This window comes from Buteo buteo, chromosome 12, assembly GCF_964188355.1.
Source record: "Buteo buteo chromosome 12, bButBut1.hap1.1, whole genome shotgun sequence".
Taxonomy (NCBI): Eukaryota; Metazoa; Chordata; class Aves; order Accipitriformes; family Accipitridae; genus Buteo; species Buteo buteo.
Genome location: NC_134182.1, coordinates 28,836,804 through 28,863,903, shown reverse-complemented (window position 1 = coordinate 28,863,903; position 27,100 = coordinate 28,836,804). Strand labels below are relative to the sequence as shown.

Below are 27,100 nucleotides of genomic sequence, written 5' to 3'. Positions count from 1 at the left end.
ATATGTGTGTGGGCTGCTTCGGCTGTTCTCTGCTCTAACTTGGATGAATTGTCTTATCATATTAAAAAAAAAAGGGGGGGGATGTGGGGAGGAAGGATAGTGGAGGTTATTGAGTAATATGAATGTAGGGTACAGATGTGGATTCCATTATGCCATGTAATAGATGTATTTTTTGGTTTTACCATCTTAGCTTTCTCAGTAATATTTAACTTGCATAAACAAATCTTACTGAAGATCTTAGTAACCAGAGAACTATCAACAGCTTCCAGGCACCACTAGCCTTTTCCGAGAGCCAGCTCTTCCTCAGGAAGAGCTGGGACCAGCTACAGCAAGACTAGTATGGAATATTTCCACCAATACCAATTGGCTGTTCTGGCCAGAGTGTCCAGACTGGTTACGCCTCGTGCTGTGATTTGGATTAGATGTCCTTAAAGATCACTGTGGAGACTTTTCTTTTTATACCAGAAAGTCCATCTATGCTCTCTTGTTCTGTTTTCTACTCTGTGTTCAGTGTAACAGGTACTGGAAAGAGCTTAGGCATGGTTGGGGAGGTAGAGGATAAAGTAGGGAGATGGCTGAGAGGCAAACCCAATCAACCAGGCTATCTTTTGTCAGTAGTGAAAGACAAAATTAAGTTTAACTTCATTTTGACTAGATAGTCCTGGCTGGGAAAAATTCTGTTTGGTTTTTTTGACCACTGACCACCTGATAGGAACAGAGCTTGCATGTATTGAAGCAGCCAGTCTTGTACGCTCTCTCCCCCTCCCCCCCCAACTATTGATTTTTAAATTTTTTTTTTTTTTTTGCTGCCATCTCTTTGTCCTCTGTCCATATCAGCTTGTTTCTTGCAAGCTCTCCATGCCTTCTTTTCAGTCGTCCAGACCCCCTTCTTTCCTCTTCCTTTTCAGATTTTTGTCTGTACCTCATCCTGTTCTTCTGTAACCCAGGATTGTTATCATCTTTTACAGCTCAAAGAACAAAGAAATTTAAAATGCTACAATTGTGTCCCTAATCTATGTGACCGCATAATCTTTCTGTTTATCTCACCTTCCTTTTGGTTTCTTTACTTGTGGATTCTCAGCATATGGGGGACATGCACTGAGGGCTCAGGGTTACTTTCAGGAGGAAGAAAAAAATTAAATCTTTTTTTTTTTTTTTTCCTCCTAGATGTTCTTCTGTAGCATTATTAGTATCTAGCCGAATTTAAGACTGCTTCATAAGTTTTTAGGATGACCTTTCCTCTGTCAGAATCAAATAAAATAGATCTACTGGAAAATGTTGCTCATTCTCTGCTGCAGCAGCAATGATTATAGACTAGAAAAGATTGAAAGCATTAATCCAGAACAGAAAAGTGGTTTGAGTGGTTTGAAAGCAGAGTGGTCATGCTGCAGGCAGTGTCTTACCTTCTGCTGCTGTTTTGCTGACAACAAGGAGAGAAAACAGGACAGTGATAGCATTTGTCTTATTTAATATTTTAGAATATGTAAATATGGCAGAGATTATCAGGTATTTGAATCACGAACAGTATACTTTACCAGCATTTTAAGAGGAGACTCTTTTAACATATTTTTAATTATGATCTTGCAGTACATTCATTTAAAATCCAGGTAATAAGTGACAAGGCTGATATAATAAACCGCTTTAAAAATTCAGTGTAATCTAATTCTAGTTTCCCTGTGAAAACTGTAATAGATTTTCAGTATCAGTTCCCAAATGCTATAAATTAACTATGAAGTATTCAGATCTAGGTGAAGAAAAGCAGCAAGTATGACTACTACAACAAATAAATCTCCCAGTCCCTCACATTTGTGTTGAAGGACTTCCACCAAATAAAAGTAGTGATTTTTCTCTTCAGATTTCAAAAACAGAGATCTGACTATGCTATTTAGTAAAGGCAGAAGAACAAATAACAATAATAATAATGTGTTTTGCTTCAGATTTTCATCCATTACTCAGATACTAATAATCACAGCATAATAATATTAAAGATGATTACTTCTTAACACAGTATGTTTCCCCTTTGTATGCAGCTACAAATAGCACTTGTCTTTTTGCAACACAATCCTGTCAAGTGGGTTCCTACCTAATTTTCTAGCTGTTGTTATTCTGGCTCTCTTTAGAAAGTTTCCTGTATCAAAATTATTTTGACTTAACTTGGGACCTAGCATTTGCATTTGAATAATAAGGAATTGTGGTATTTGTTTAACAAGAAACCTCTGTCACTACTTGTGTTCTCCTAGGAGAATATGACAGGCCCTGATATAACTATTTTGTGGAATAAGCAAGTTCTAACTGATCATTCAGAATTTCTTTTGGAGCAACAATGTTTTGGCGATTGTGATAGTTGCATTCCTGAAAGTGAACAAGAGAACTCTTTTTCTGCCATTCCTATCTTAATGTCTGAATATGTGCTGCAAATAAATATAGTCCAAGATTATATAAGCAGGTTTTAAAGAAAGAGATTACTTTAAATTGCAGTCATTAAAGATGATTTTGAATCAGCCTTTTCAATGTAATGCAAATATCCATCCCTTTCAGTGTGTTCTTGCTCAGTGAAATACGGCATTAAGTAGATGTCTGTCTTAAATGATACAGTTGATGCATGTTGTTGGGGCAAACTTGAATTGAAAGATGTGTCGTTTGCAGGGCTAGGGTGACACATTAAAACTGCAGTGGAGCTTATGAAGAGATGTTTATTTAATGTTGTTAATCTACCAACACTGGATCTTTGCTTCAGAAACATGTATGATTTTTTTTACATTAGTTATTGGTTTGGTAATTTTTGCAGCTGTGTACTTTTCATTTTAGACAGTGATTTGTTTAGCTAAGTAGATTATCTCAAAAGTATTAATTAGTGACATAGGGTCACTGATGTGCCACTTGAAGTGAGCTGGTCAGCACGTGTGACTTTATGGATCTGAATCTTGGAGAAATAAATTCTTGTCTGTTTTGTGGCAAAGAGCACATTGGTATAAATTTTCAACCTCAAAGCAAATTTTATTACTAAATTCTTCAAATTCTCATTCTGTAGATACGCGTTCATTGTAGAAATTAGCAGGTACAGAATTTCTTATAAGGCAGCTATAAAGATAGGAAACTAGTCAAGAATAAAAAGAATATGTAGCAAAAATAAAAGGTTGAACTGCCTTTCTGTTTACCTTCTGTGCTCCACTCCACAAAAAATAAATAGATTCCAGAGGAAGGGAGATCCAAAATCAAATTAATTGGGTAACTGTACACATAATGTTGGTTCATCCTCTCCTTTATCTGTTTTCAAACTGAATTCCAAGGCATGCGTATTCACCTCTGTAGTTAGACCAGTTCTGTAAACGCAGATTCACTTTCTCACAAGCTCTATTCTCTTCCGATTTGGGGAACAAGAAGAAAAAGACAATCTGCCTAGATCTATTATTGATGGAACATATTTATGAATAAGTCGTATTTTCCCAAGCTGCCACGGGTCAGGATTTCATCAGGCTATTTAAGCTTTCACTGAACTTAGCTCTTGTACAGCTCTTGTAGGTGCAAGGTTCAATTACAGCTTTGCTTTTCTGCACCTATTCTTCTTGTCATAAAGCAAGCATTTGATTGTAAGTCATCTGTTTAGAGAATTTATTCTGTGGACAGCCAGTGTCTAAAATGGGAAGCATTTAATTTGGTATAGTTAGCTCTTTTCTATGTACGTTTTCTGTTAAAACCCAGATGACGTGTGGAAATACAGCAAATATGAAGTGGTGTCTTCAAGTAGGAGAAGAAAATCCTAGGCAATTGCTTTCCTTTTTTCAAGATGCCAGCCATGCCTTTACTTTTTATCAAGCAGCAAAAAAAAAAGCATATGGACAGTAGTTTGTTTGAGGCTCTTTTGAAATCTTTTTAATAAAACATAAATTTAGAATCCTCTAATGAGTTTTTTTTCCAAACGCTTTTCCAGACTAAGTTCAGTATATGGGATCTGGGGCTATGAGTTTTCTCTAAAACTTCAGTTTTGGTGATTAGAGTTGGTATTACTGTTATTTTTGCTGTAATGTGTGTGATCACTGTTGAATCTGTGTAACATTAACAATAATAATAAATTTTATGCATATTTGTATGGGGCTTTTTGTTGTGGTAGCTTTTTGGGGGTGACAGCATTACATGTGTTTCAACTGTATTTTTGGTAGCTAAAGTCAAAAAGAAAAGCCTACAGGACTGGCAGTTTGGGGCAGATGTGTGTCTATTCCTCAGGCATCAGTGGTTGTAAGTTAACTATAAAAATGTTACAACCATCTGTGTAACAAGACGGCAGAGATCTGCTCTTGCCTGTTACTATAAATAAGAAGGAGATTTGTTTGACTTCATAGACATTGGATTTATAAAGACTATATGTGTCAAATTGTAACTATGTGCCATGTTGCTGAGATGTGTCTGCAGCCAACTACCTGGGGTGTCTTCCCCTTCAGACATTCTAGTGTAGTGCAGCAACTGTGCAGAAATGTCTGTATAACACAACATGTGACAAATTATGTTTGTTTCCTACCTATGGGGAAATGTATGATTCTTATGGATAAGCTTATCTGGAAAAGTAGCTAAAATGGATTCTTAAATGGACCACTCAAGGAGTTAGAGTGAAAATGTGACATGTGGTTTGGCAATGATTTTTAAGGTTTTTCCCACCATTAAATTTACTTTTTGTTGTTGTTAGTAAGTGATAGTGTATGCGAGATCACGTATGCATGAGAGAACACTATATATATGAGAATTGAGACATATATATGTGGATAATATAGCAGCAGTTTCAAGCTACTGATACAGAAAATCACAATAGCTGGTTTGTTGTCAGTTACATGTCTGAATAGAGATTTTGGATTTCTTTGGTGAATCTTCAGTAGAGCAACTGATTAAAATTATTTCTTGGTAACTGGAGCAATCAAGTTGCATTTAAAATTTTACATTTTCTGCCTAAAGCTCTTGTACATTTTTGTGTGTGTGAGTGTGTTTTCAAGAAATAATGATGGGCGGAAGAACGCCGTTTTGATTGTTGCCTGAAAGACCTTTATTTTTTTTTCCAGTCCAGTTCATTCTTTGTTGAATATATTAACTTCCTTATTTTTATTTTACTGATAGTTCATTATATTTTTAAGTAACAGTGAGGCAATTGTTACTATCTTTTTACTAGACCAATCATCTGGTTTGAAAAGCAATTATAGAATAAAAATGCACTACATTGCTTCTTCTTAGTTTAAAATGCATTAATTTTTATATCGAAAATAGAGATTAACATATGTAGTCTCCGTAACATCTTTGGTATTAAAGTTGCCTCGGTGTTTAAAGAACAGCATGCTCCACTTTTTCCTGAGCATCATTATTCATACCCACATATATTTGGTGTGGTTTCAGTGTAACAGGATTGCTGTAACAATTGGAGACAGACTTGTTTGTGTAGCCTTTTATGCAAGGAGTTTGTAAAAAGCTTTGTGGTCACTGTGTCCGGCATTGCGGTGCAGCCAGATAAAACTCTCAGCTCTGTCCAGAATTTGGATTTATCACTATTAAGTAATTTTTTATTACTATTAAATAGACTCACATTTTTGTTTGAGAAATGTATACTCCAGAGAAGTACTATAAGGAAATAATCAACAGATGATGTATATACACATACACATATATATGTTTCAAATCCTGTCAGAGTCTGAAAGTGTATTTGGCTTTTGTTTAATATTTGGGTGTTTGCACACAGTTCACATACTCTGGAATAGAAACTGGATGTTCAAAATCTCTCCCTCCCTCTTCCTCTCCAGTTCACTATTTGTCTACTTACTACATATATGTTTGTCTGTTTCCCCCATCTCCCTTCTTTAAGTAGATGTCTATATATACTGTGTGTATAAATGCGTATATTATTTCTGCTTTTATACGTATAATACTCCCATTCTAAGTAGTTAGTAAGTTATATAAGATTATATAAGTCCCCAAATACTGTTTTTAAAGATTTATTCCCCAACTACTTGAACAGTAGACACATAAAGCAAAAATTATCTCAATTGTTAGAAAACCTGAAAACGTATACCAAGAGTGAAATACAAGGTCTTCAAAAAATGCTGTAAAATAGTATGCAAATAAGTTGTTAGCCTTCTTAAGAAGCAAATGACAAGCAGAGGGAAGCATCACACCCAATTTTCAGATAGATGTTTAGAGAAGTTAATAATGTTCTGTAAGATGTATTCTAGGTCACTGAATAATGTGTTCCTCTACTGCAGCTATCACATACACACAGAGTGTGTGTGTATATAATATATATATATATTTGTACATAGAGTTTTTATATATATATATATATATTCCTCTGAGAATGTATTGAGCTCCTTTGTAAAAATCATTAGGCCTTGCTGCTCCAATTTTGAACAACTGTTTCCAGCACCACTGATCTTCTGTATCCTTCTTATTTTTGATCTGAATTAATATTTGTGTTCAGCTTGTACCTACTTGTCTTTGAGCCAAAATTGGGGTAAGTAGTTCTTTAATTCTGCTGTTATTTTATCTGCACTGATAATGCAGATAATTATAAACAATGGTTGTATCTATTCAGTCCTATTTGTGATTAATAAGTAAAGCCTTCCTCTTTTGTTCTTTTTGTAGTAAGCTCTCCATCACCCTCAGTTTTCTGATTGTTGATCTTTTTTGAATATGGGCATTCAGAACTGTCTACAGGGTTTTGGATTAATATCTCAGATGATGGAATTAATGTATTTACTGGAAATTCCTTGACTGATAGATCCTGTGATCACGTTTGCCTTTTTGACAGCTGCATAATATTGGCAGCTGATAATCCTTCTCTATCCAAGAAGTGCATCCAGGACTTCTTCCTCCCAAGTAAATTCAAGTTGTTAGCAGAGACTTTTGCCATGAACTGAGAATGCATTAAGTCCCTAGTGTAAGACTTTGTTCTATAAGGTTTCATCCCGTGTCTGCTTTTCCAATCTTTTGAGACATCTGTTACTTTCTGTGCAGTATCCCAGTCCTTCTCTAAGCTGATGACATCTCTTAAATTTATCAGCCCACTCCCACTTTTTGTGCTGAGTCATAATTCAAAATATTCAAAAATCTGTTTAAACTTGACAAAATCTACTTATAATTCTTCCTCACCTTCAATTGTTCCTGTTGGCTGTGCTCTTTATTTTAGTCAGTTACTTATCAACAATAGCTTAGTTAAGGTTTGCTGATGGGGCATGATGTTTACTGTTTTGCTGAAGTTAATGTAGGTAAGATTTACTGCATTTCCTTTATCAAAAAATCAGCTGTCAAAGAGTTTAGTTGATGTGACAGAATCTGCTTGGTCTAACTTATGTTTCAGTTTCTCATGTTTTCCATTTACCTTCGTGTCCTTATATATTCTTTTTCCTTCAGAATTTATTGCACACTTTTCATGCATTTGAGGTCATGTTAACGGGCTGGTAATTATCTGAATTACCTTCTTTAAGGATTAGTTCATGCTGTATCTTTTAATTGCATAACAATATAGTCAGTGTGAGGAAGAAGGTGTAGAGGGGAAAGTCACAGTTGTCCGTTCACTTTGCACATCAAGACAGCTGGCCACCACAATTTTATTGTTTTAGAAACTGGAGAATAGTATCTGGGAAAGTGATACCATAAACTGGGGAACAATCGACACCTCAAAGAAAAGCTAGGTGGAAAAATAGCCAGGTTTGCTTGCTTCTGTGTTGAACAGCTATCAACACTCTGACTAACACCCTGTCTGCTAAGAGTCTGGTAATTGTCCACTCCTGAGAATATCTTCTACTCCACTGCTTTGATGTACTCTGCCTTCTCCAAAACAGACATGGGGATAGTTCTTATTCGTGCCATCAACTTCTGGGAGTCAAAGCTTTCAGCTCACTAATAGTAAGCTTGCGTTCTTGTCTACCAGGAATGTAAAAAGCCCTGAAATATGTGTGACATAAAACAGCACAACATAAGGTTCCAGGCTGTTCTTGTTACTTTCTGTTGTCAGCACAGTTGTTGGTTTTCAAATTTAAATGTTAATTTAGCATTAACGAAGAATTCTTGATTCTCTCCTCTAAAATGGAGGTGGATAAAGGTGATGTCTTTGACAGCTCAGCCTAGACTCTCCTTGATATGGCAAGATCTAGAAATGCTTGGCCCTATGCAGATCATAACACTGATGCTGAAAAAGATGTACATCATTAGACAGAAGTGTGCCCACGGTTTTCCAGTGAAACCCCATTTTATTCTCCTACGTTTGCTACAAACCTGCAACTGTTTTAGTTTTGGTTGGGGGTTGCTTCTGGTGGTGAAATATGATCCTCTTTGTGTTAATCCACCAATTACCCCTTCACCATCGCTGTGTCGTCTTTGAAACACTTTGCCTTTGGTGCCTAGTAGGAGCACCTCTGGTCCATGGTAGTAGTCATAGACCAGTCTTCCTCACCACTTTCCCCAGAGATGTGAAATAAAAAGTGAGCAGGCTAGATCAAAGTGCTCCTTTGCTGGCCTGTTCCTAAAAACATAGCTGTTTAATGGCAAGAAATAGCACCAAAAAGCATGTCATGGTTCATTTAAGTTACCTGCTAAGAGGTATCTACAGCTACAGAATAAAGGTTTCTACCCACGATAATAGCCTTTCCAATGTAGTATATAAACTCTGGAGGATGACCCTCCCCATGTTCCTCCTAGAAGTATACACCATTTAACAATCTTTAGCAAGTCTTGATTGTTTAGACCATCTAAAGAATTAAATTGTTGAAATCCCTGACTGTTATACTCACCTTGTTTTCTTTCTTCCATATTGTGTTGCATCTGCATTTTTAAAGTTCATTTTTCTGTACTGTATTTCTGTAATATCCTTGTGATATGTCAGAACATTAAAAAAAAAAAATGTTTTCAAATAACCACTGTGAGACTAACACTATGCAGTAGTTTAGCAGCAAATATCTAGTTGGGATATTTAACAGTAATTGGGATCTTCCTATTGGGCCTTAAGTGAACTCACAGTAATAGTAAAATTTGACTATTAACCCATTTGGCAAACTGCTTTAAGCAGTAGCAGATTTCCTTCCGGTTTTGATCTCTGAGTATAACTCTGAGATTTTCAGACTAAGGCTATTTAAACCCCTCCGTTCCCATATAGCAGGGAACTGAAAATGAAGACAGATGAATAACATTTAAACAGCTTTGCAAGTATGTCATGAAAATTTACCAGCTCTGTAACAAAATCTATGCACCTGCCTGCTTTCAAGGTTATTGTTGTAAGAGAAGGAGACCCAAAACTAATGACAATTTATGTTTTTAATATAATAAGTGAGTAGATTTTTGCAAGGCTGTTGGAAGGCTCCTTTTTCCCCAATAACTTTAGTGTTTTGATTGCTTCCACAGGGTCCAGTCCTACTCCTATGGAAGTTGATATAACTGTGGATGCTCTCATTTTCCATATAAAAATCTAACCTGCTTTTAAATCTTTGAGTGTTTAGCCTTGATGTGTCTTGTGCCAGTAGTTCTAACTAATGTAGCACTTAAAGGCGGGGGTTTTTTACCTTCATGCTTTTTGTTTTCCATCTTTCAAACTAATTGAAAGTGCTGTTGTTTATGCATTATGAGACTGCAGACTTGTTTTTCCACTGGTTTTGTTCTCTAAAACACAGCTAGAATCTTCTTTTGCCTGTTTCTGGTCTAACTTAAACTATCATTCTTTTCTGGAGCTCCAGTCATATTCATTATCCGTTTCTGAGTGCACTCTAAAAAAATTGCCATCCTAAAAAATTAAATACTAAAAAGTAGTTGTGTTTGCTGTGCCCTGCTATAGTGTTAATTGGAAGTAGTCTGATATAACATGCATTGTGCTAGTTTCTGGAAATGCTATCTTAAATGTTACCCCTCAACTGCTAATTGCAGAAGTTGTTGTGAAATAGAGATTATGGAAGTGGCTATAAGGAAGGACAGTATGATAAGACCTACTTAGTATCTACATTTCTAGTGTACTCAAGACAGCATTATGTGTGCTTAGGCCTTCTCGGTTTGGTCCTGAAATAAAGTAGTGATGATGGAAAATACAAAAGAAATGGAAAAGGGTAACAGATTATTCTGTGCTTGTTTAACTTGTTCTTTGTGAACAGTAAATTCATATATGGAGGGAAAGAAAGGAAAAATGAGATTTTTTTTTTTTTTTAAAGTTGTTCTTAATTTCAGAGCGCCAGATTCCACCTTTAATTATACATATGGAAATACATCCTTGTCCCAAATACGATACCTCTTTACTTGGGACTTGATCCTGAATGGTCTCTAGAATTCTGATTTGATCCAAGTCAGGGTTGCTAAGTACTTCCAAGGATCCATTTTCAAAAGGTTGTCTCAGTGGCATGGCTGAAATTACAGTAATCTTTTCTGCACTTATGTAAAGCAGTGTAATCTTTTTGAGTGCTACACTAGCACTTCCCACACTGCCAGGGATTTAGACTTAGTTTTAGCTGTGTGACTTGCATGCGGTCAGAAACAACTTCCAGGTTTTTGGGTTGGGTTTTTTTCCCTTTTGCTTGGATCACTTGAGTGGCTGACCTTTTTTATATATATTTAAAAAAAAAAAAGTGTGTGTATGTATGCATATATATATATACACACACACACACAGTTTCAGAATTAAAAAAAAGCTTGTCTGTACATTGACACCAAGCACGGACAATTGCACAGAGTAAATGTTTGGAAGCATGTGACTTAAAAGCACTTTTAACTTCTATCATCATGAAGGCTGTTGTATTCTGCTGTGCCTTATCACACATGTGTTAGAAGATGCAAATAGTTGTGCTTCCCAAATCATTTTTATGAATAAAATGCACAAACAAGCTGAGCAGAGACATATGTATCCTTCAGAAAGGCCTTTCATAGGCTGGGCAGAAATGGAATTTCTTCATTGACTTTCTGTAATGTTAATACCCCATGTCAATAAAATCCACAGGAAATGTGTCTAACATTTTGTCCTTTTTAAATTTTCATTTTTAATAGCAAGAAGACACTCCAGGCAGTGCATTTCTGGGGGATTATTACATTTCTCGGGTGGCTGAAGTCACTCACCCTTCAGCCTTGTGCCTCACAACACACCCGAGGCGAGCAATAATCCCCAGCAAGGCACTGCCTGTCTTATTTTATTGCTTAATTATTATACCTATTTAATGCTGCTTAGAACATTGTCAGCTGTTGAGAAAAGGTAATTATCACTAGTCAAATGAAAAACACTTTTTTGGCTGCCTTACGGATACACATTTTACTGGTACCTTGATACATAATGAAGCCTGATAGCAAAACTTTTGCTTGTCTCTTCTTCAAGCCACAGCTGTTTCCCTGCTAAATTCATCCCATCTGTCTCCCCTTCCGTAAGGCTGTAGGCAGTATAGCATAAGTACAGAAGCAGTTCAGTGCTATTTTGGATAAACATAGCTGAAATTTGAATCTTTGCCATTTGCAATGCACACATTTTGTTTTACTGCTGTAAAGAGAGCTGTCAAAATAAAAACTACATGGATAATTTACTGAAATACAGTCAAATAAAGGGATGATCAAAGGGGAAAAATGAAGATATAATATAGGGTCACTCTTACTTTCATGGTGTGTTCTGAATAGTGTAATTGTTGACCTCTTGACATTGCTGGGTTCAGAGAAATTGGTAGTGAATAACAAAAGTAGAAGCTGCTGAATTAGAATATAGCATGAAGTCATCCAGACTTCATGCCAAAAAGGTTAATTGTAGCAGGCAGTTGTTTGTGATAGTGCCCTGTTGAGATATCTGACCAAGGTATAGTTCTTTGCTAGTTTTATAAGGAGTATATAATTGTGTAAGATAATACAGCTTGGAAACTAAAACCAACGTTTCCATATGTGACGCTTTGCCTCTGAAAATGGAAGGTCACCATAATGATCACTGTGGGGCAACGGGTCGTCATCCTTTACTCTTTGCAGTTTTAGTTGACATGGAAAAATATCTACTAAAGCTGAATACAGTTGTCGTCTTTTGAGTTTGTTGTTCTAAATTGGATTGATGGTTCGTTACCCGAGGCTTGTGTTTGAAATTCCAGACTTTCTGAAACAAAAGATCCAAATCCCAGTACGATCTGCTTGAGAGTTCACCTTTGACTTGAATAAACTGAGCACTGTGCAATATACAATATTTGAGAGTCTTTTGGACAAAGCCCTTTTTTTTAAAAAGTCCTCTATTCTGCTGAAATGTTAGAAATCCTATGGCACCTCTAGTAAGAGAAGTGCTTTGACCACTGTATTTTGGATATATTTTCCTTTCACTGCATTATTGTGTTCTAGGTGGCCCATCTCAGAGAAGACTGTATTTCATCAGCACTCTGTCTGTATGCCTGGTAAATGCTTATGAGTCTTTTGTAGGAGAACCTTGGAAGCTGTTTCTAGGTTAACCCTGATGTGTATCTGGGATAGTTCCATGTTCTGTGAAAGTTAATTCTTGAAAGCTAGTGCTTCCAAGTTCATATTGTGTTAGGTAAAGGTGAACAAAGCCATGTTTGTCCTAACCTAGAAGATGCTCTCACTGATAAAGAAAGAAATAGATGAAGTTAATGTTAGTGGACAATGAAATGATCTCAATATAAAATTCATAAAATGTTACAAGCAGGTTGTTCCTTTGGGGAAAAAGCACTTCGTGGAGTTCACTACTACTGAAATACTGATTTCGGTGTTCTGTATTGAGGTAGAGAAGGGGGGAGAAGGATGTTAAGTCATTAGCATCTTCAGTATTTACAGGATTGTTTTCAAGCTGTATCAAAAGAAATAAAACCTTTCATAATATTACTAAGGAAGGTACTGCTACATGAAAAGCTTACACAGTGATTTTCATGTAAATATAAGTAAAAACAGTACTCTGGCAGGAACCAAGACTGCATTACTCCTTCACGTTTACAGGAATGTTAGAATTTCTCTCTCTTTATAGACACTAAATTGAAATATATTCAAAGGTTATGAATTATTATTTTTAGTTTGGTTCAGTAACATGAATATAAATAAGGATGTTATAATCTGGGAGACTGAATGTTGGTATTTAGTCCTCCTATAACTAATCCAGGAGCTGGTAACACAGCTACTGCACGAGAACTAGTACCCTTATGTATCAGTTTACTTCGATTCCATCATTTTTAAAGGAAGCCCAGTTCTTCAAGGACCCCACCATATGTAAAGGCATCTCCCCCTCTGCCTCCCTTCGGGCTTGACTGAAAGAGTAGTTGTATAGACTTGTCTGAACACTTACTAGGTCACCAAAGTATTGCAGTAAACATCCAGGTACTAGGACCATCTTGGAACAATTGCTTTTATGGTAAATACATTGTAGTACTCTTTGGAGGTCCTACTATGTCTGAGGTAACCTTTTAAAAATAGCGCCTATGTGTTGGTCATCCACTTTTGCATACAACTGTGTAAATCGCTTGCAGTAGAAGGAAAATGTTTAACATCTGGTGGAACATCTGCATGTACCAATTTAATGTTTCAAGAAGCTTAATAAGTTGGGTTTTTTTTTTTCCCTTCTCCAAAAGGAGAGATTTACTTTTGTGCTGTGTTACATATTGGAAATGGTTAGCCTCTGTTAGAATCATTTAGGTAGCTGCTGTAAGTTCATGTGGGAGGCCTGTACCTTCACTTGTAACATATTTGACAGTTCCACTGCATTTTTTGCAAACGTGATTCCAAAGCCACAAATACCTAAAGAAAACTCAATTTTTACAAAGGGTTTTACCCTCTCACAGGGTTGGTGCAAATAAGAATTAGGGATGGAGGAGTGGACAAGATCAAGAGCAAAACAAGTTACAGTGGTTGTCTTTTCCATGTGCAAAGTATTAAGAAAGCTGTCGATCTTAGGCTTTTCACATATTTATTACACTTTATTTTTGCAGTCCAGAGTGTGTTACCATACGTACACACATTTGTTGATGATGTGATCAAAAATCCAAGATCATGTGAATTCCAGGTGATCCTTCACATACTGTGTTGAGTATGCTCCCACTTTTGGGACTGTTTATGGTGATCTGGATCTAATAAGGAGTTCTCTTGTCAAATCTAGCACATCAAATACTCATTTGTTTTTGTCCGGCCATCATCTTTTTACTTATGTCCAGGATTTTTTTTTCTGCCTATGTGTTTTTAGATCAGACAGAAGGTCCTGTATTTCCACTCTTTCCTTCTGCAGGTTAGTGTAAGGACAAAAGGAAAAGAAGTAATGGGTCAGAGGGGATCACATACTACCAGACAAAAAATCCATTAAGTAATATGGAAGAAGAAAAACACTTCTTTGAAGACAAAAGAAGAAAAAGACTTGTTACAGTGCTGTTTTCTGTTCTTTTCCCTTTACCTTTTCATGCTTTTCTTGGCTTAAGGTAATTTTAGGTACTCGATCTCTACATGTGGAAGGAGTGTTTCCTGATAAAAATGTTCTGAAGATTCCTGGATCTTCTGAAAAAAAAAAAAACCAAAACCAAAAACCTCTGCTTGTTCAAAATTTTTCACGTAACTTACCTGTTTGCTCAGTTCCCTTGTGAGTTACATGATCAAAACCAAAAGCCAATACAATCTTTACAGTATATTATTACGTTTCACTTTATCTTAGCTGTTTGTGCTCCCACTTTCAACTGCCTCTATTTTGGCAAATTCTAGACTTACTTGTTGTTGTTATTATTAATGCTCAGACATTCTGATTAGGTATAATTTGCAAGCTCCACTATTTGAAAGTATTTTTTTTTTAATAGCAACATGACATAAACCTAACAATACATTCCACCTATATGGTACATAAATGTTTTTCTTCTTTTGGCTAGGTTCTCCCAAGGTTCTCCCAAACAGAGAAATTTTAGCAACTATTGTAAGTGCTTGCAGGACATCTATAACACAAAATTTCATTCAGCAATAGTACAGGTTGTTGGGTTTTTTTCTATTAACAGTGCATGTGCAAAGCTTACCTTATATTGTTGTGTCCCTCTGAACTGTTCTTCTCTGAATTGTCTCTGGACCCAGCACTGCTCTGTTCCATTTGAGCCCCACCTGATGTACAGAAGCTACCCCAAACAAAGAGGTAAAATTAATTTTGGTAAAAAGCAGAACTGATTAGAGTCCTGATACTTAAATTTATTAGCAGAGCCCCCAGTTCCACTTCTGTTAAAGCAGTGTTGCAAGATAAATGAGTGATCTTTCCCATGCTACTTTCCTTCCTTTTAATAATCAGTGGAACTTTGGTTGCTGGAAATGTCTGAATTCGTTCAGTCCCTTAAACACAACAGATAACTGTAGAACAGAATTGAAAATGAGGGTTACGTGAGACATTAGTGTTATCTGTGTGAAAATATCATCTTAAAAATTCTGTTCCACTAAAATTTATTCTCTCCTATTAAGCTAGTTTCTATTCATATTTTCAAATAGCACATTTGGGGATTCTTTCCTTCGTAATCTCTATGGGAAGAAATTTTTTCCTAATACTTCAGTGGCCTTCTGCATCAGATTGGAGGGTTATGTTACAGTCAGTAATGTTTACATCAACAAATGTAAATTCAAATTAAATCTATTATTTAAATAGCATAATGGAAACACATGGTGCTTTGTAGTCATGTAATTAAAGAAGATCTGTGCCTCCAGGAGTTTATGATCTAAAGATCAAAAACAGTTCCACATGCAACAGACCTCTTCTAAATATCGATGTACAATTTGGGGATTTTGTCTTGCATCTACTTTACTCCTGAGCAGAGATTTTACCCAGGCCAGGCAGAGTTTGAGATGTAATGCATAAGTATTGTACTTGACACTTTGTGCAGGGGCAGTTAATTCTTAGCACAGAAAAGCTTGGTGTTTTGATGTCAAGATTTATACCTCGATTGTTTAACAATTACACTGTGAACTAAACTTTGTGGATGGTACTAGTTTAGTTAGGGGGGAAAAAATAAAATTCTCATCTTTAACAAGGAGTCTGACTAGCCATGCTTTTTTTTTTTTGCCAGTTGTGAAAGTAATTTTGTGCAAAATTGCATTTGAGTTAAATTATTCACTCATCCTGGGGCAATAGGCTGTATTCACTTTCCAGCTGAGCCAACTAAAAATATGGGAAACAGACCAGCCTAGTATTCCATTGTTGCCTTATATAATGTGGTGTTTTGGAAATGATGATGAAGGCAACCTGGATATTTCATGGATGAAATAGTAGATTCATAAACTGAAAGCTTTGCTTGCTATTTGTAATGGTGTTTTCTCCCTTCCTTTCAAAACTCTGTGCTCACAAATCAGAGATGTTGCTTTTATTTAAAAAGAAAAGAGGAGGACAAAGAAAAAGAAAAAAAAAATCCAGCCTCTTTATCCTTTGAAGAAATCTTTGCCTGAATTGCTGGCTGAGTTCCCTTAAAAGGCCTGGACTCCTTCAAAACTTGGAACCAAGTTCAGACCCCAACTAGGTAAGGTAGAGTACTTTGTTTAGTGTACTTTAAGTCTTAGTTTTCTCCCCCCAATATGCTACAAAAGAGTCTGGGTGTAAACACGTAGGTTGTTATTGTTAAGTGTGATGGTTTGGGATTTCTTCCAATTATCATCCTAATTAGGACCCTGAATTAAAAAGAATTTTTCATTTCTTTTGGGCATGGGGAGCTAAATGAAGACCTGTCTGTGAACCCTGTGACTCATAGGTAGCTGTAAACCATTAAGCCCCTTTGTCACTGTAATGACTTAGCTGCAAAATAATTTAGCAGCTCTAAGAGGCAACTTTTGCCTTCAACCTCCTTTCCTGAGGATTTTCCCTAAGTTAAGGTAAGCTTGGACAACACCTCACATGTTTGCAAGTTTTGTTCCTTATTCCAGTGCTTTTTTTTCTCAGTTGATGCTGTTGCTTAGGATTGTACAGCTTGGAGGTGCTACTGTGTTTGGTTTTCCTCAGTTATTTAAATCCATAAAACACGAGTTCTGGTCATTTCCTGATGCTCTGAATGCTTTGAGTTCTGGAAGCTATCAGAGACTTCTGAGCATTTGGACTATGGCAGTTCTTCTCAAAGTGGTGTGTTTCAGTTTTACCCATGCTGTGGTACAGATCCTGACGTTGCTCGTTTCAGGTCATCAGTGTGCTGTGTGGAAATAATGCTGTACTGATCTCTTCTAAGATAAATCTTCTAACATCTTCTAAGATAAAGCTGTGACATGGTTGCATGTTACAAGTGGTAGGCATTAATGAATGTTGGCGCTTTTCTTCCAGGCCTCTCTGAGCAAAATTTTTGTGCTTCAGATATTGGCTATAAACTAATCAGGGTAAAGTAATAGATTTTCCCACAGTGAGCAATAGTACAGGTCCTACCTTCTGCATGTTTGCAACTGGATTTCCTTTCTACTGCACTTCTTTTTTTAACGAAGCTGTAGCTTTCTGAGCAAAATGAGCCTTTGGGTCATATGGTACGTGGCTTCACACAAACTTTTTCTACATGACAGCCTAACTTAGCAACCAAGATTTGTTTTCCACTTTGTCCTACTCGTTACTTTTGTCTTGTGCTGACATATTGAATTCTGTGCTGTACAAAAGGAAGCCCTAAATGCCAACTAGTGTAGCATTGTGCCTGAGACCTAGGTATTTGGATCTAGACTCAAATGAAGGACTTGTGCTCAAAAACATTCAGTACTTGGCAATCCCAAACACCAAATTTCTTTTGTAACAGTTGAATCAGTGGTAATCTCATGGTTCTAATGCAACGCTGCAAGAAGAAAAAATCCTTTATCAGCTGGGGTACCTTAATAATTTCAGTGTGCTTTGGGTGGAAGAATAAACAAGAATAAGATTTCCTAAGAGGGTGTAGCATTGGTAGTCTTAAACAAACAACCCACCCCCCAAAAAACCCAAAACAACAACAAAACAAAAAAACCCAAACTACAGAGGTCCTATGAAAAGAGACAATAATTCTGACATCAGGCAGTTAAATAACAGACTCTGATGTGGAAAACTGTCCCAGATTCCAACATTCCTTTCAGCTGACATTAGAAAACAAGGTAGACTTAGCATGAGAAATAGTGTCTTTATATGAAGAGATTGCTCTTGTTAGGCCCATATGTGAACCATATATCCAGATTCTCTCTACATCCGCTCACATGTCTCCCTGTCAGCATCTGAAGAGAGATCCCCAAATGTTCAAATGTACCTTTCAGATCAGAGTTTAATTTTAGAAGACTATCTTGGCTTATTAATTTTTATTATAACAGTGCTGTGATGGAGGAGATATCAGATTGCAAGTCAAATTTCAGAAGTCAAAATACTGCAAAGCTGTAGAAATAAATGCAAGTGCAGCTTGCAGTAATAGGTCACAATACTTGTATATGTAAAATATATGTCATTATTGAATAAGTAATAATTCATCGGGGAGTATATTGCTCATGTGCACTTTGTATGTTACAAACTGCAACATGGAGGCTGAATATTTCCATGCTCTATGTGTGTCGGATAAGGAAGGCAAAGTTTAAAAGCCCAAATAATGATTCCAGAGCTGACACTTGTAGAAATTTGGAGCTTAAGTACTGCAGAACATCTTGGACGTTTTTGCAATTTCTGTGTTTTCTCATATTTAATCTGTAAATGTTCTTTTCAATTTAATGACAAGCTTTAGAATATACAAGCAAAAGCCAAACTTGTTGCGCTGCTTAAAAAAAAAAAAAAAAAAAAAGGCAAAAAGCTTACTACTTGGGATCATTTAATGTATGTAAGCAAAGTAAGCTCTTAGGCAATTCAGAAGTATCACCCTGATTATTAAAATACGATTGAGTAATATGTAAGAGTTAGAATAATAAAAACTGATTACATAAGAATAGTTTGAATACCATGAAACTTGTAGAAGTGTTAATTAAAATCTTTCAGATACCTTATTGATTACTTAATTTCTCTGCAAGGTATATTTTCTTATCGTATCCTTAAAATTAAGTACATGAAATAACCATCCAGAACTAGAAATGATACTAAAACAGGAGCTGCAAAATTAAAAATGCCAGTGTGAAGTATAGTAATTTTTCAATGTAGTGGTTCTATGCTTTCTCTTTTGATAAAGGATATCTAAGGGCATTCGTGTGGTTATGAAGGAAGAAATTAATTCTCTTGCTAATATCCCCACTTTCCCATGTAGTCCTTTTCAAATTGAAGGGGTTTTGCTTTCAGTTCCCCATTTCTCTTTGTCCCAAAAGAGTAAAAGCATTCAGTTATTTCTACAAATCACTGTAGAAATTCTATTGTTTCTACAAGTTACAAATGAAGTGCCCAATAAAACTGGGTAGATGATTTACAATTATTATATCAGACATTTCAGGTATACCTAGAATATGAATGCCACAAGCTTTAATTTTTATAATCTTGATTATTCCATATAAGAAGAACTGTCTTTTCTTTAAAAGCTTTAAAAAACCTCACCCTATCCCTCCCAACTCCCAACCCCTCCCTACCTCCCCCAAACAAAAAAAAACAAAAACCACTTGGTTTGCATTTGTAGCTATGACCAAGATATGATAGTGGATTCTTCATCAGACCCAATCTTTTTCTTAAGTGGTCCAAACTGCAATCCAGTGAACTTTCAATCAGAAATCATTAAGGGTGAGCATGTGTAAGAAGCAGTGCAATTACACTCTGCAGTCAAGGGAGAAGCTCTTGATGTACAATGCACCTTCATAATTTTCCATTCCTTGTCAAGAGAATAAAGTATATTATTTTTTTCTCAGCCTGCAAACAATAAGAAAGCGTGCAGCTTTTACATTATTTCTATAGTAGTCAGTTTGCAGTGGGTCTTGGCCAAGACTTCACACATGGTTTCTTTTCATTCACCTGTTCTGGGACAAGAAGATATAGCACATACACAAAGTTCATTTTCTCTCTCGTACCTAAGTCTAGGGCCATACTTTTTGCCTAAACAGTAAATTTAAATTCTGAAATGCTTAATCCAATGCATGTTTCATATATGCAAAGGACCTCTGTTGGCAGCCTGTCTGTTTCTGAAATTCTGTTTCTGATGTTTGTATGGGGTTTTACTGAAGGGAAGGCGGTACTGGAACTTGCTGGTGAGGGACTGGGATGGGGCGAGAAAGCCTGTGTGACAGGTCTCAAAGCACGTCTTCTTCTGGAACTTCAGTCACAGCTGATGTTCAGAGACATGCCAAATGTGGTTATAGACAATCGGTTTTGACCTGATCAGTTCAGAAGACATCCTGCTCAGCTGATTATTGCTTTGCTACTCAAAGCAACCCAGTGGATAAAATAGGTATTTTTAGACCCATTAAGTGCTATTGAGCTTATTGAGATTCTTTCAGGAAAATGCAAAGACCCCTCTGTCTAGGAAAATAAAGGAAGTTAATGTGTACAATCAGGTGATCGAAAAAATTTTCTCTTATCTCCCAGAGTCCTCTAAGAAGATTGGGGCAGGTGGGCCAAGCCTGGGCATTAACACCTGAAATGAAAATTGATTAATGATCAGAAACGTGTGCGAAACAAACAAGGGCTGAAAGAGATCCATCCAAGAGGTTGGGGAGGTTTTTTGTTGTTTGGTGGGTTTTTTTCTTTTTAACATAATTTCATCATTGTTAAGTTTTGAAGAGTATGCATAGAACTAATGGAAATCTTAATCTGTAGTTATTTATAAACATTTTGTGTTATTGTAAACACCCTCTATACAGTTCTTTATTTATTATAGCTGGTAAACCAAGCCCTATCAAATTTAAGCTGAGCTAAATTGCTACATCATTGAATACATTGCCACATTTTACATTTTGGAATTCAAGTGTGTTTTGAACTTGTCATCTTCTTCTTAAGGAAAAGAGGGAAAAAATGGAATTATGGGAGGAGAAAGTGGCTTTTTAATTTTTATATAAAACTATCCAAAGCAATTTTGATGATATCTTAAATAGCCTTGAGACAGAGAGGAGGGAAAATAAAGTACTAGCCATAAACAAACAGCTTAGAAACCTGGTATTGTATCCTCAAAAGTGCTGGTTTGAACCAAAGCCTCAACATTGGTCTGCTCTTTCTGTGAGGCTAGGACATAGTCTCTCATCATTTGTTTAGGAACTCTGCTAAATAGCTGAGGGAAAAACCACTTTGTACATTATCTAGTCAAACACAACCATTCCCATGTCGTAAGGAAAGCTGTTTTTGTGAAAGCAGAGGAAGGTTCTGTGCTCATTGCAATGGAGAGTTGATGTGGGGAGACTATTTGGAGCAAATGCATGTCTAGTTTCTATTCTTCTTGAAAAATGCTAGAGCATACACATGTGCTTCACGGTCCTTATGCTACATACTGCTTCTCTCTGCACAGATAATCACACGAACAATACATGTGAGCAGCATTTGAGGTAGAGCTGTTAGCTTTTATCTCTTTGATGTCTTATTTTACTGATGCATGGAAAGTTGAACGAGGAAATAGTGTTTCTGAACAAAAGGTGCTACAAATCCTCAGCAGACAGAATTGCAAAATTGTGCCGTCTGTCCTTACACATTTCCCTCTCTGCCTGTCCTTCGTTAACTGAGATGGTTATTCATCACAGAGTGGTCGATGAGAGTTTTATAGGAGCATTTATTTATAATTTCTATGTTCTAGGTCTTTTTTTTTTTTTTTTTTTTTTTAATTTCAGGCTCCAAAGTGTATATTTTCTTTTCTGTTATAGTCAATTATGTCATAAATGGTCAAATGATAACTCATCACAAACAAAATTATTTTTGCAGCCTGTCTTCCTAGCGTCTGGATTCTAAAGAGACAACCTGGATGCCTGCATGCCAGTGCAACCAGGATTTCAACAGTGTCAATAATCTTTGCTCATGACACCAAAAAAATCAGTGTGTCAGTGTATTCCTGCAGAGTCATTAGCATACAGACTCACTCTGCTTGCTTAACAAAGCATGGTTTGGTGTATTATAGTTTCCTAGTCTGCTTGTCTGTTTCACCTCTGACAAAAGCAGAGAGAAAATTCAGTCCCTTCTTCAGTGGCACACTAATGCAGGAAATAAATCTTCGGGCATAAGGTCTGAAATGGCAGTCATTTAAATAATTCAGATGCAGCAATCATTTTGCCCACGTGCCTTTCATTTCTTTGTTTTGTTTCTCTGTATTTCTCAAATCACTGAGAGACAAACGATCTTCAGTGACAATCTATATTTTTAAAATATCTAGAGCTAAATAATCCCTGTCCTCTTTAAATGCAGTTTAACTGGTTACATGTTAAATAATTATTTGCTCTCTCTTTTGTGGTGTGGAGGGGGGAGTTGGAGGGGAGAAGTAACATACAAGCAGATGTGCTGCTAGATCTACAGGCTTCTGCCAACCATATGGCATCTTAAAGAAAGATGGTTGGAGCGTCTGGATTAGCAAAGAGTCGGGATGGAAAGCCATGTGTCGTGTTGGTACAGGCAGTTGTTTTAGCTCTCTGTAAAAGGCTTCAGGAGATTGTGTAATGGAACAAATGGTACTGCAAGCCTAGTAACAGCCTTACCGCTGCTGGAGAGGCAATTGGCCCCCAGGCGGGTACTGCTTCATCCTTGCTTGTTGGTTTTTTGTGAAGGATTTTTAGATCGTTATTCTGTGTTCTTCTTTCAAAATATGGGAAACTTGGGAGATCTAATTTTGAACTTTATACTTGAAAGAGAGCTATTGTGTGGTTAGGATTTTTTCACACTCTCATTTTTTATAGTGAAAACATACAGTTTCCCTGTCTTTGAAATGAGAAGCTCGTGCCCTTCTGCAAATTTCCTGCATCCTTCGTGAACAGTTTGAGACACCAATTCATTGAATTTGTAGCCGATGCCCAGATTTTGGGGGAAAACTGCTCTCTCTGGGATTTGCTTAGTTAAAAACAGGATTGGGGCTATTGTGCTTGTGGCTATAATGTACCAGCTTGGCATTCGTATTCTGTTTGACAAGTTGCTCTTTATGCAAACAAGGGGCCTGCTCCTATTAAAGGCAAAATTCCTTTTGTTTTTAGCAACACAGGATTGGGCTCTTGGTGGGGTTTTGTGTGCTTTACAGGAGTCTCTGTAGTTCACATTACAGCTCATGGGAGTTATTCTGGATCAAGATGAAAGCTTTTGTGTCCAGATCTGTAACAGAAATAGGTTTTAGTCGTTTCTGTACTGTCACACAAAAGAACTCTAAATTCCTCTGCATGTCTCAACAAAATCAGGCCTCTTGGTACACCTGTAAATGCAGTTTTATCTCCCTGATACTGTTTGTTTCAAAGGAAATTAAAAACCTGATGTTGCAGTAAAGGAGTTCAATAAAATTAGGATTATTTTATTTGAAGAGACTTTAAGTACATTATGATCCCATATCACAATTTTTATGTAAGGAGATAACATGAGGGATGCCCAAATATTCATTCATAGGTAAATACTTGCTGAGCAGCTAACGTTATGGTTTCAGAGACATTAGAAACAAGCCATTAACTGCAGAACCATCTTCCCTATTGCAGATCTTTGCTGAAAAATAGACTATCTTAAACTGAGACAAATGCTGCTCTAATATAGCCTAAATTCACAATAATTTAAAAGTACAATTGCTGCTCTTTTTTCTCTTTAGTTTTTTTTCTTACTCTCCAGAAGGCTTCTTATCTGGAGCTTAGGAAACAGCGGTCCTCAGCTTAATCTGCAGTTTAGTTACAGCAGTGCACGCTTTTTCCTGAGCTGCCTGCACGCCCCCCTGCTCAAGCCTGCATATGTTGCTCAACACTGATCAAAAGTAGCCCCCCTGGGAGGGAGGCTTGGGTTTGTTTTGTCGGCCTGTTCATTACCTCGCCTGAGCCGAGGCTGAGCCAGGTGTGAGGTGGACAGTTGTCCACCAGGAGCGGTGCCAAGACCACCAGCATCTCTCTGGAAGGCTCTTGCGGTGGCTGTTGAGGAGGAGTGGAGTCGGACCAGTGAGCCCCGGTGGGGACCTCGGGCTCTCTCAGGACATGTGCTGAGCTTTCACAGTCTTTCAGAAACCCAGGCCGTTTTCCACGCCATGTTAGCGAGTGAGTTCACCAACATTGTGGTGCGCATTATCAAAAGTGTGTGTTTCATTCAGAAACGTGCATTTCTCTGTGCAGGTGTTCCTATAGTGAATTTTGAGTAATGGTGTATTTGTGCTGCAGCAGCAGTATCAGAGGTTACGAAGTCTACAGAGACAAGTAATTGATTGATAGTAGGTGGATCTCTAGCTTCTTATTTTGCATATGTGTTTGTCTTCTGTATCCCTACTTAGAAGAACAAAAACCATGGTCGTATTTTTAAACAAAGAGACACAGCTTTGTTTTCTTAATTTACTACTAGTGATTTCAGGCACTTAATTGTCCAACTACTTATGTTAGTGAGAATGTTCAGCTCCCAAAAGCACATCAAGACTTCTGAGCTTTCTTGTTTAAACATTTGTTTCATAAAACTGTTACCGTTGCTTACCACTGAAAGACTAGAACATGGGGAAGTAATAGAGAAAGGCCTGATTTACCTAACAAAACTAAGCAAGGCGTTTTGATGTAATCTAGGGGAGAAAGTACTCTTCTTTTCTTGTAGTCACATTGAAGATGTGTCAAGAAAATGAATAACATATTTATTTCAACTGGTAGCAAAGAAAAGACTGATAGTTTTGCTTGAATTTTTTACAATAATTAAAATATGGTGGAAACAGAACAGTCTGTGCATGCACATGCACAGTTGTGGACAGAATGAATTCTTCTGCTGGAAAGTGCTGATAGCCTTACCATGGTGGGATGCCTGTGCTGGGTCCAGTGTCTGCTGACTGGTATGCTGAGCTATGATATGGGAGAGCCGAGCTGGAGCCACCTTTGTGCTCATTTTGCATGGTACTCCCGACAGCCCTGGGCTGCTATTCCAGAGACACTAGAGCAGCTATTCTCACCCACAAGCTAAGCTGCTGCCACCAGAAAGGCATAATTGACCCTTCCCACTGGCTGTGATCTGGATGTGTTGATACTCATCTCCAAACTGCCTTGTTGCAGTTGTATTCCTTATTGTGGAGGGGTTAATAGTTATTCTGAAGATAACTGTAATGATATTTGCCTCTAAAGCAGGAATAAAATTCCTCTATTTCATCGCAATGATTGAGTTCAGCCTTTAGGCTCAATGCAGTAAATTCAGAGCACAATTGGACTAATATATATACATCATGAAATAGCAACTCTCTTACAGAGAGTGTAATACTGTCTATAATGTACTAATACATTTTTAAGATGTATTTTCTGTGAAGTGCTTCCCTGCTTTCCTTCAGTGCTTCTAAGCAACTGCAGTTTTCGCTAACTTTGTGTGCAAATTCACTGTTTTTAATGTAGTCCAAAACAAAACACCAAGTGGCCTCTGTATTCACAACAGCTGAGCTCCATGAAGGTGGGCTCACAATACTGCTCAGTTCCTCTAGCTTTTTTCATTTTCTGGAAAACTTCTGGTTTCTCAGGATGAAACTCCATTCCTCTCAGCCCTTCTCAATGCAAAAATCTTTCTCTGTAACCCTCACCCCCGCCCCTACATTTGGTCTTCCATGTTACATTCCCCCCAGCTGGTGTTTCCTTGATGCTGTGACCCTCCCTTCAGCCTCTGCAGAACTGGTTTATGCCATACCGAGGGACCTGGGAAGATTGGGGCTGGTCCCAAGTGGGTATAGCCCTGGTCCAAAGTGCTTTGTTGCGTGACAGCAGCAGCTCCCTGTGAGGTGGGGGCATCTTGCTTGGGCTGACCAGCACTAAAAAGAGAAACAGAGGCTGAAGCCCCCTCAGGTCCCTTGGGTATATCCACGCGTATCTGAGCACAGCTCTTCCCTACATCTCATGCACATCCTAGGCTCCTCTGCCCCCCTTCACCTGCTTCCCAGCCATTTCTCTAGATGCTCACTCAATATGTGCCCCCCATTCTCATTTTTATTCCTTAGGCAGAGTAAGTTTGGAAAATAGACAGATGTGGTAGAGCTGTATTTGAAGGGGAGTACACTAGGCTTGAGGTAAGTTCACAAATGGAAGCAATCTGGTCTGTGTGGAGAGAGCAATGGGGCCTTGTATGGAAAACATCTATCCGAATATGCTGCACAGAAAAATTATCTCTGTCGCCAGTTTAAAGTCACATTCCTCCTTTTGTGTGTCACAAGCATAAAACTACACTCCATACAAATCCTACATCTATCATTACTTTCACTGTGATTTATGAAAACCACAATAACCCTGTGTGAACCCTGAAAATAAGCAAATGTGTATCACCTGCCAGAGCTTACAGGCAAAATCACTTGTTTGAAATGAACTGGAAAGAGGGGCATATTTGCACCTCTGGTGTGGAAAATAAGGGTGATGGGGTTTAAGCAAAGGAACTAATGAGTGATGCCTACGTAGACATTTAACACTTTGTGTTTGATATTTTTATAGCTTATTTTCATAGTGGTCAAACTATACGGTATAGCTGCCTTGTTTTTTATGCTGAAGAATGTTTTGAAGGACTATGGTGTATAGTTATTAAACTGGGAAGGCTCCCTTGCAGATAACCAGATCAGGATTGTACCCGGCACTATTGAGCTCCCATTTGCAAGGTCACTAGTGAGAAATATTTTACCTTTCAAACACAGGTGCTAATAGCTATAAACAGAAGCTTTATGCTCTGTAATACAGAGCCTCCAGTCCTTGCTTGGTTGCAGCTAGAGTCTGGGCTTAGTGAGGACAGCAGGACTGAACTCAGAGCTGTTCTGTTAGTCTGCAATTGCAACTGTCTGAAACAACTGAAGCAGTTGTAGCTCAGCTGCACTACCCTTTCTAGCGGTAGTATTTTTTTAATTAAGACAATGTCTGACAAAGTAAATTAACAGAAGCTGATGCTTTTAGCAGGTTTTTTTTGCTTCAAATGCCTGATGTCAGCTTGGGCCACATGTACATTCTGCACATGCCATGGGATAGAAAAAGTGAAGCCTTCTTTTTCAATTCTCTGCTGCCTGCCCAAACACCACATGTACTGTCTGTTACATGTCGCTTCTGATGAGGTTCATGCTGGGAATTTCTTTTTAAAGGCAAAGTGTTTCTGAAGGAAAGAGTTCAGATTGGGCAGATTGCATTAAAAAATTCTCAGTGTCTCTGACTTGAATATAGCGATTGTTTTGTGTGGACACCAACT

General features: G+C 37.4%; 1 protein-coding gene across 3 annotated transcripts in view; it reads left to right on the top strand.

Annotated features, from left to right (window-relative positions):
• The window catches only part of SDCCAG8 (SHH signaling and ciliogenesis regulator SDCCAG8), a 116,573-nt gene that overhangs the window by 74,091 nt on the left and 15,382 nt on the right, over positions 1-27,100 (top strand). The window lies entirely within an intron of this gene.